The sequence below is a fragment of the Nyctereutes procyonoides genome, unplaced genomic scaffold (assembly GCF_905146905.1).
Source record: "Nyctereutes procyonoides isolate TBG_1078 unplaced genomic scaffold, NYPRO_anot_genome, whole genome shotgun sequence".
Classification (NCBI taxonomy): Eukaryota; Metazoa; Chordata; class Mammalia; order Carnivora; family Canidae; genus Nyctereutes; species Nyctereutes procyonoides.
The window spans coordinates 16,780,931-16,790,649 of NW_026575160.1; the positions used below are offsets into that span (position 1 = coordinate 16,780,931).

The window sequence follows — 9,719 nt, forward strand, 5'->3', positions numbered from 1 at the left end:
CCGGGGCTCCAGGATCACACCCTGGGCCAAAGGCAAGCACTAAACCACTGAGCCACCCAGGGATCCCCTCTTTTTTAAATTAAAAAAAAAAAAAGAACACTGAAAGGTTAAAAACTAGAAGACTTTATTCAAAAAAGAAATCAAGTTTTTCGTGGTAGGGAAATTTGTCTTATAAATTGGGCTTCTATCAAGTTATGTCCAGTTGCTTGGACTTGGTCCTCATAATGGCCCTAACTGTACCTGTTTCCTTCCTAAACCTCATTTCTAATAATCCCAGCTTGAGGTCTGTTATTTGCCAGAGATGGTTTTTTAGACATTCTCATGTGTAATAATGAGCCTAAAATTCAGAGTTCAAGGAAATTGTAAGAGGCCTCATTTCCGGTCTACTTCTTTTATTCTTCACCACCCTTAAACAAGCAGTCCCTCAGAAAGGGCAGACTATTAAGGCTGCTCCGTAGGGAACCACTGCATCCACTTGGCCAGTCAGGCCGCCATGTTCCCCAATGCCTTGTTGCTCCTCACAGAGAACGATCACATCCCTCCACTGGAAGGTCCTCACAGGCTGAGGATTCCATTTCAACTCAAATTCATTGGAGCACATCCACTTTGTTATTTCTGCTTTCCCACGACTGCCAACTTGTTCAAAGGTAGTTGATGAAGCAAGTTCAGGCCTGACAGTCTCCATTTTAGAGATCCCCTGGAGCTGTCTCCACTGGTTCACTCCCTTTCACATGGTTACGTATGGGGAGGGGAGACATACTGCTAGCAGCAGGCATGGCGGCCTTGACATGGTGGGAAGTCAGCTTGGCTCTCTGAGATTATGGGAGATTCTGAGATTCTCTTGTCCCCCACCCCCACTTCTTTACTCCCTACCTTGCTCACCCCACCTCACACACCCCTACCCTCTTTCATCCCACTTACATGTGTAAGCACACACAAACACACGTGTATATACCCTCTACTGCCACCTCATGCAGATCTGTTCATCAGAGGGTCTTTTACTAGCCTTCCACAGAGCCTTTGTTGTGTCTTGGTACAATGCGGTTTCCCCTCATTCAGAACTGAAACCTGTTTTATTCTTTCTCCTCAATACCCACCTACTCTCTCTTTGCCTGCAGACAGGCTGTTTCCAAGCCTCTGTAAGCTTTGGAAGCTTGGCGTTTGCTGAGAAGTCCCAAGCATCCAGGTATTTTCATGGTCAAAATGGCCAGGGGAAAAGAGGGTGAGGGTCAAGCTGACATAGGGGATTGTGACATTTGTCATTACATGCGTGACCTCAGAGCTACTTACTAGTGAGACAGGGCTTTAAGATTTGCCCTGTTTTGATCCAGAAACATTGAGGACCCTCAGACAAACAAGATTACTGTATCTTAGATGCAGTTCTGTAAGCACGCGCTCTTCACTCATTTATTTTGGCAAGAATTCATCTTTGCTGTGACCTACACAAATTGGTCTAAGGACTGGTGTGGATCAACTTCAGTGCATTTCTCATAGGCTAGTTTGACAATAGCTGAAGTATTAGCAGCAGCTCTGCAGAATCCTCTAGATCACACAAGCACAATGTGAAAGCAGCAATTAATTTTTCTCTGGTCACTGCATTTATGAAGAAGTTTCACCCGTGAGGTCTATGCCTGCTGGCACCGCGTAGAGACAGCCCTGCCAGAAAAGAAGAGTCCCACCTGCTTCGTGTGCTAGGAATGTTGAGATCCAATGCTAAGATAATTTAGTCCTTTTGAAATCCTTGGGGAGAAATTAGTCGGAATAGTTTTGTAGCGGTAAATCCAAAGACTCTCTGATGAAGGACCAATCTCTCTCTGGCTTTTTGAAACCAAAGAATTGTTACCTAATGCAATATGCAGCATGAAATAGTTTTGACTTTAGGATTCAACTTCAAGGAACCTTTACCTAATTGCAACTGCTTGTTCTAGGCTCTGAGGAGGCAACAATCTTTAAGATACAACTCTTGCTCTCAGAGAGCTCATTTCCTAAACAAAGAATTTAGAGCTCTGTGATAAATACTAGAAATGTGTGTGGGAGGGACAGAGAGGGTACAGAGGAGGAAGTAATGAACTTAGGAAGGTTCAGGAAGGTTTTCTACAGGAAAACAGTGTCTGATTTTGCAGGATGAATAGGAGTTAGTCTCACAAACAAGGTGGAGAAAAGGACGTTGGTCCAGGCACAGGAATAGGAGGGGTAAAGGCATCTGTAGAGAGAAGGCAGTGAAGTCAGGAATTGATAAGATAAATTGGGAGAAAGTGGTGGGGACAAGAGCTTAATGGTGTTAATGAAGCCTTTTTTTAAAAAAAAAAATTGAGATACAGTTCACAACCATAAAATTTGCCGTTTTAAGTGGCACAAAGATTTTTGGATATTTGGAGCAGATGAGGGTGAAGGGGCGCTCTCCTGAGCTACAGAAGGAATGGTTTGGTGGTTAAGAGAAAACACAGTCAAATTTATTTGATTTGTCCACAGTCAGCAATGGTGATCTTCTTGCTAGTCTTGCCATTCCTGGACCCAAAGCACTCCATGGCTTCCACAGTATTCATGCCCTCTTTCAGCCTGCCAAAGACCACATGCTTGCCATCCAATTACTCAGTGCCAGTAGTGCAGAGGAAAAACCAGGAACTGTTTGTGTTGGGTCCAGCATTTGCCATGGACGAGACGCCAGGACCTGGGTGCTTCAGGATGAAATTTTCATCATTAAATTTCTCCCCATAGATGGACTCGCTGCTGGTGCCATATGGCATGTGAAGTCATCACCCTGGCACAGAAGTCCCAGAATAATCCCATAAAAGCAGGAACCTTTACAGCCAAATCCTTTCTCCCCAGTGCTCAGAGCATGAAAGTTCTCTGCTGTCTGTGAAACTCTGTAAAAAGCTCAAAGGAGATGCAGCCTGGGGGCTCACTGTCCATAGCAACGTGGAAGAACATGGTGGGGTTGACCATGGCTGGACGGTGCAGGTGGCTCCAGGGGGACAGCATCTGCCAGGGCTCTGTTTAACCTTTGAGGAACTATTAGGCTGTTTTTCAAGAAGCCATGCCATTTTACATTTCTGTGAGGAATCACAAGGAGTTTCAGTTTTTCTACCTCCTTACCAACATATATTATTTCTGTTTTTTTTTCCTACCCACCCTTGTGGGTGTGAAGTGGCCCCTCGTTGTGGTTTTGATCTGTATTTCCTTGTTGATTAGTGGTGTTCAGCATCTCTTCATGTGCTTCTTGGCATTTGTAAATATTCTTTGGAGAAGTGTATATGCAAATCCTTTGCCCATTTTTCAAATGATGAAAATGTAAAATTTACAAGCCTTTAGTTGGACTGACAAAGAGGAAGAAGAATAAAGCTACTAAAATGAGGACGTTACTACCAATCTTACAGGTAATGCTATGAACAACTGCACGCCAACAAATAGATCCACTGGATCTTATCAAAATTAAAAATGTGGTTCAAAGGACACTATTACAGTCGAAAGTTAACCCGCAGGATGGAGGAAAATATTTGGAGATCATGTATCTTGGAAAGCCTGCTTTCCAGAACACATAAAGAACTCTTACAACTCAATAATAAGACAAATAACCCAGTTGCTCTCAGGGCCCACGATCCCATCCACTTTCATCTTACGCACAGAATCATGAGTATTCATGAAGTAAACTTTTAATTGATTTTTTTCACAGTTTATAATAGCTAAGCTATAGAGGCCTACACACTGGTGTGCCTACACACTAGACACTGCAATGTCCTAACTGGGCCATTACCAAGTTACATCCCTATACAAGCCAAGACAACAAGATTTGGGGCTGGAAAACAATCAACACAATCGCTTAAAACTGCTGTCACCCTGGACAAGGAAAAGCACTTCAAGTCCCTGACTCATGATATAAAAGTGAGACCCAGAAGACACTGAAGTACATTCGGCTTCTTTGTCTCTCGTTTTCTAACCACATGTTTATACCAGACTCTGAGGTAAACAGCAAGAAGGAAATGGAGCAAACTGCCTCCCCCTTGAGCTACTGTAGCCTCTTCCCCTCCCAGTCATGATTAGTCCCCAGGGGAAGTGTGTTCTAGGGCTTCCTTCCAGGACTCAGGCCCCAGAAGTCTTGAACATTCTGTGGTCTGGGCTTCTACCTCCACCACTCCAGAAAGTTCAACAATGTTAGACGGTCTCCTGTCAAGAATGGTGTCAGTCTTCTTCGCATTCTACCTGTTGGAGGGTCTTAAATGAGTGGATTAGTCCTCATTGCCCAAATCTGCTCCTTCTATCACCTTCTGGGGCACTGTCTCTCCTGTTTTTCCCTCAACTTTTCTGATTCCATCTTCCTTCCCCAACTCTTCTACCAGCCCCCTTGCATGTGTACCCTAGGTCTCATATTTCATATTTTCTCCCTCTCCATCTCCTTTCCCTCGGTGATTTTCAGCAACTTCCTCCTAGTATCCTTCTTTAGGATGTCTCCTATCTCTGTCTCCCATCTCCACTTGCGAGCAGCACACCTGGAGCCCTAAATGCCAGTGGGTCACTGACATTAACAACAATATCTAGCAAGTATCTCCAACACAGCGTGCCTCCCAAAACCTCCTCCTCTTCTTGTCTTCCTTAGTCCTCATATCACCTAGCCTGGAAATGCCAAGTCATTAAATATTCTCACTCCCCCTCTGTCCCCATATATTCAATCCATTGTTATTTCTGACAAAACCTATTCCTAGATGTCTCTCCTCTCCGTCCCCGCTGCCTTCGTAGCTGGCTACCTGACTATAGGCACTCCCTCTCCTTTCCAATCCACATTGCTGTCAGGATCCCGTCCAATATACATAAATCTGAACAGTGTCAGGGCTTCAAGGTTTTCCAAAGCTGAGGTGTTAGCCTCAGGTGTCAGCCTGAAACAGGGCAGTTTTGTGCTGGGTTTTCTGTGATTCCATCTAGTTAGCTCTCAGAAGTGACCCATTTGGTTGATGAAACAGGATTAAAATCCCAGTTCTTTTATCTGGTTTACAATCTGGCCCAGGCCAACTTTCTAACTCTATCTTCTTCGAGTCCAGCTACCTGCCATTCCCCGAATATACTGATCATTCCATGCAGTTTCCCACCTTGTTCCCACTTTTCATGCTGTTCTCTCTTCCTGAATACCTTTCCCATTTCTCACTTATCAACTCCTCCTTAACCTTCCCTGCCCAGCCAAAATAGCACGTCTTCTATGAAACATCATATGTTATCTGCCCCCATCTCCACCTGTCAGAGCCTGCCTCTCCCCATCTCCCAGACCCCTGCCTGTGATCCTGCAGCAATTTGTTCAAACCTCTGCTATGAGTTCTACTTTGAATTTGGTGCAACACCTGGCACATTGCAGGTCTTCCAAGTGTTTTGAAAGAGAGGATTTAAAGAAGCATGAAGTCAGGAGCAGTTTCTCTGGCTCTGATTAGAATAAAGAGCTTTTATCCTCCATATGGGACTTGCTTGAGAAAATTCAACATGTCAGAGCCAAGTATTTCTTCATCTATAAAGTAATATAGAGAATAATTGCTGCTGCCCAAACCTACCCATGTGAACTCAGTAGGGTGATAAAAACAAGTCCTGCTGTTGAGGTATAACATGTTGAAATGAAGAGGGAGATGAGCCTTCCATCTCCTGTCATCTGGCCCTCAGCCTAGGGCCTGTGGAGAGTGGGGGCAAGAGAAGATTCTGAGATCTGACAGATGGCTAAACAGAGAATGTGCCTATGGGAGGTCAGAATGATTCATCCCAATTTGAATGAAACTAATTTGGAGAATAACCATTTATTGGTCATGTACACAGGTCAATTACTGTGCTAAGAATTTTGCATGCCATTTGTTTATGTAAAGCCAATCTTGTAAGATGGATATTATGATTTCCCATTTTACATTTGAGGAAACTGAAGCTCAGAGAGGTTATTTGCCAAGGGCACAAAGCTGGTAGGTGGAGCTGGGATACATAATCATAATACTAATCATGCACATGTATGTGCCTGGGTCTTTATGAAGTATGCTGCTTGAACCTTACAATCACCCTAAGAGTTGACAGACTTCATTATCAGATGGGAAAACCTTGAAGTAAATAACACAAGGTCACATAGCTAGTGAGAAACAGCACCTGGCAATTTCCTCCAGAAACCACATGCCTGGCCACTACCTTTGCAGTCTTTCAGATCTGTTCGATTTTGCTATCTTGGCTTATTCTACATTGCCAGCATCCATCAGGTGCTCTTCTCTTGTTCCTCAAGATGTAAGCTGCAGGCCGGAAGTATCGATATCTCCTGGAAGTATGTTAGAAAGATTCTTGGGGGCACTTGGGTGGTCCAGTTGGTTAAGCGGCCAACTCTTGATTTCTTCAGGTCATGATCTTGGGGTCCTGGGATCAAGCTCTGAGTTATAGGCTCTGCACTCAGTGAGGGGTCTGCTTTAGGATTCTCCTTTTTCCTCTGCCCTTCCCCCAATCCACACCCCAGCTCATATCTCTCTAAATGAATGAATTTTTAATTAAAAAAAAAGAGGGGGATCCCTGGGTAGCGCAGCGGTTTGGCGCCTGCCTTTGGCCCAGGGCGCGATCCTGGAGAACCGGGATCGAATCCCACGTTGGGCTCCCAGTGCATGGAGCCTGCTTCTCCCTCTGCCTCTCTCCTCTCCTCTCTCTCTCTCTCTGTGACTATCATAAATAAATAAATAAATAAATAAATAAATAAATAAATAAATAAATAAATTAAAAAAAAGAGGAAGGAAGGAAAAGGAGAAGGAAGGAAGGATAGATCTTGAACCCCACTGCAGACCTAGGGAATCAGAATCTGCATTGTAACAAGATCCCCAGTTCCTTGTCTTAGCCAGTGGGTCTCAGCCTTGTCTGCATACTGGACTCCCCTGGGGAGCTTTAAAGAGTCCTGATGCCCGGGCTCCACTGGTTCTGTTTAATTGTCTGGGTGTGGTGTGAGTATTGGGCTTTTTAAAAGCTTCCCAGGGGATTCTGATGTGATACTGGGTCTGAGAACAACTCTTATAAGCAAATGCAGCTATTGGTTCTTTCCTTTCCTCATTTCTCTTATGTGCAACAGGCCTCGCTAAAGTACAGGCACAGCTTGCTGGGAGATGGGCAAATAAACAATTACAGCATAGTAGAATAAGCACTATGAAAATCATTATCCCATGGCCAGAAGAGATCAGAGGAAGGCCCAACTTCTAAGTCTGCATGAAGGAATCAAGGCAAATTGCTCTCAGGACAGCACATCCGCCTCAAGGACAAATAGGAGCTCTCGGATTTGTTGACAGGGGTGGTGAGCTGGTGTGGTGAAAGGAGAATTCTGTGTTTACTATGAAAGTGAGATTTATAGAATTTTAAGCTATAATAGATTATAGAGATCATGTAATGAATCCAGTGGTTTTTCTAACCTATGGCTCAGTTTAGGAAAAACATTTTATGTCTCAGCCCAGAATATATACTTATAAATTTAATGAAACAGTATTTACCTTCACTATATGTTTTGCACTTTGGTATTCTTCTAGTCCTTCAATACACTTCTCTTTCATTAGAGGAAAAAAAAAATTGCTGGTCATTCCTAACTGAATTGTTCTCCTGCTCCACTAATGGGTTATAACCTGCAGTTTGAAAGTCCTGACTTAATCGCTTCCATTATTCCTTGAGGAAACAATAACAAAATGACAATAACTAAATGTCTAGACAACTTAGCCTGGAAGAGTAAAAAAAATGTATTCAAATTCCAGTGTGAAGGACTAGTGTTAGAAATAAAGCCTTCTATATGGTATTGGTTGTCAGATGTCAGATGTCAGAAAGACTTGCTTTCTCTTGGAAGTCCTACGTGTTTTCTGGGAGGCTAAGGCAGCCCTGTAGTGAAGGCAAAAGGGTGAATTCACAAATGAAGAGTCCAAGTACTCTCTAGCCCCACTAAAATATCCTGGATGTATGGATATTACTGAGCAAGAATTCTCTGTTTAGATAGTTTTGGGGAGGAGTCAGTGAGACCTGGAAGCGGGGAGAGAGCCCTGTTAGAACCACCTGGGGCTCTTTGTCTAGTAGACATGACTCCCAGCCATTCTGATATACATACTGCTGAGTCATATAGTAATTGTATATTTAATTTTTTAGGAATCATACTGTTTGAAGATGTTTAGCTTTATATAGATTCTTTTAAAAAGCAACCACTGCATTGTCATAATTTCTTTTTAAAGATTTTATTTATTTATTCATGAGAGACACAGAGAAAGGCAGAGACACAGGCAGAGGGAGAGGCAGGCTCCATGCAGGGAGCCCTATGTGGGACTCAGTCCTGAGACTCCAGGATCACACCCTGAGCCAAGGCCAGACGCTCAGTCACTGAGCCATCCAGGCGTCCCATGTCATAATTTTTCTTATATCACTATGAATATTTTACCACATATAGGCATTGGTCATAGATCAATGCCTAGAGTTACTGCTCCAAACATCTCCCTGCTCTAACAGATACAAATAGATACAAGAATCCAGAAAATCTGGATTCTTCATATTTTGTCTGACTAGAAAGATAATTATTTTAAATCATCAAATATCCATTAAGGGGGCGCCTGGGTGGCTCAGTTGGTTGAGTATCTGACTTTGGCTGAGGTCATGATCTTGGGGTCCTGTAAGAGAGCCCCACTTGGCAGGGAGTCTATTTGCTCCCTCTCCTTCTGCCCCTCCCCCTGCTTATGCAGGTGTTTTCTCTCTCTCTCTCTCTCTCAAATAAATAAATAAATAAATAAAATCTTTTTAAAAATATCCATTAAGTAGTTTGGAAAATTATACAAAAGCCATTAACCTGATTACACTAAATATGAAAAACAAGTCAGTTTCTATTATTCAATTTATCAAGCCATCACCATTTCAAATTTGACTGTAGGTCACATTCATTCTAAAACTGGTCATTGAAGGTAATAGACACTTGCTCTTCCCCTGCCTGATAATGAGTTTACAAAATCCTAGAGGAGATGGCCTGACTTTCCAAAACTCTTGTTTCTCTGAAGTCTGTGTGTATCAAGCTAAGTGAATTTTCTGTATGATACGGCTTAAAAAAAATTTTTTTTGGAGTGGTACATTTTAAGCTGTTTGTGAGCTAGAAAGGAAACTCATTTCCTTCTGAAACTCATGAGTTATTGTCGAATAACTTTAATTCAGTAGAAAAAAATCCTACTGTATTAAAATGAAATGCTAATCATAGCTGTCATTCTCCTCAATACTGGTCTTGGCAGTGTTTTTCACTTCTTAACCCAATCAGTGGTGGGGGATGGGAATAAAGAAATAACATTTATTAGTAGTATGCCATCTGTTAAAAAGATATACTGGAGAAATCTGATAGATGTACTTGTGAACATTTAATTGAAATGTTATGTTCTACTGAAGGAATTCAAGAGCTTTTCAAATTCCTCCCTAGCATTTCAGTGAATCACAATTTCAATGTATTGAAAATTCTAAAAAGTAACAAATTGTCTTTTCCAAACCTATGAATCTGTTGTCTTGCACGGGTCATATCTGTAGTTCCTTCCTCTTTATCTTTTCCTTTTTTCTTCACCTCATGGAAGCAACTGAATTCTGGTAATGCTTTTACCTCTCATATTTTTGACAGTCGAAATTGAATCAGAAGCTGCCTCTGATTTTTTTTTTCTTTTTGCCCTCTCTCTGCTAAATCTGTGTATTTTTAGTGCAGCACGTTTTATTTTCCCACCTGTATGATTTGCTTGAAGCTTGAT

At 42.4% G+C, this 9,719-nt stretch overlaps 1 pseudogene; it reads right to left on the reverse strand.

Annotated features, from left to right (window-relative positions):
• Window positions 1-2,453: 2,453 nt before the first annotated feature.
• On the reverse strand, window positions 2,454-2,946 carry LOC129502910 (peptidyl-prolyl cis-trans isomerase A-like; annotated as a pseudogene).
• Window positions 2,947-9,719: the final 6,773 nt, after the last annotated feature.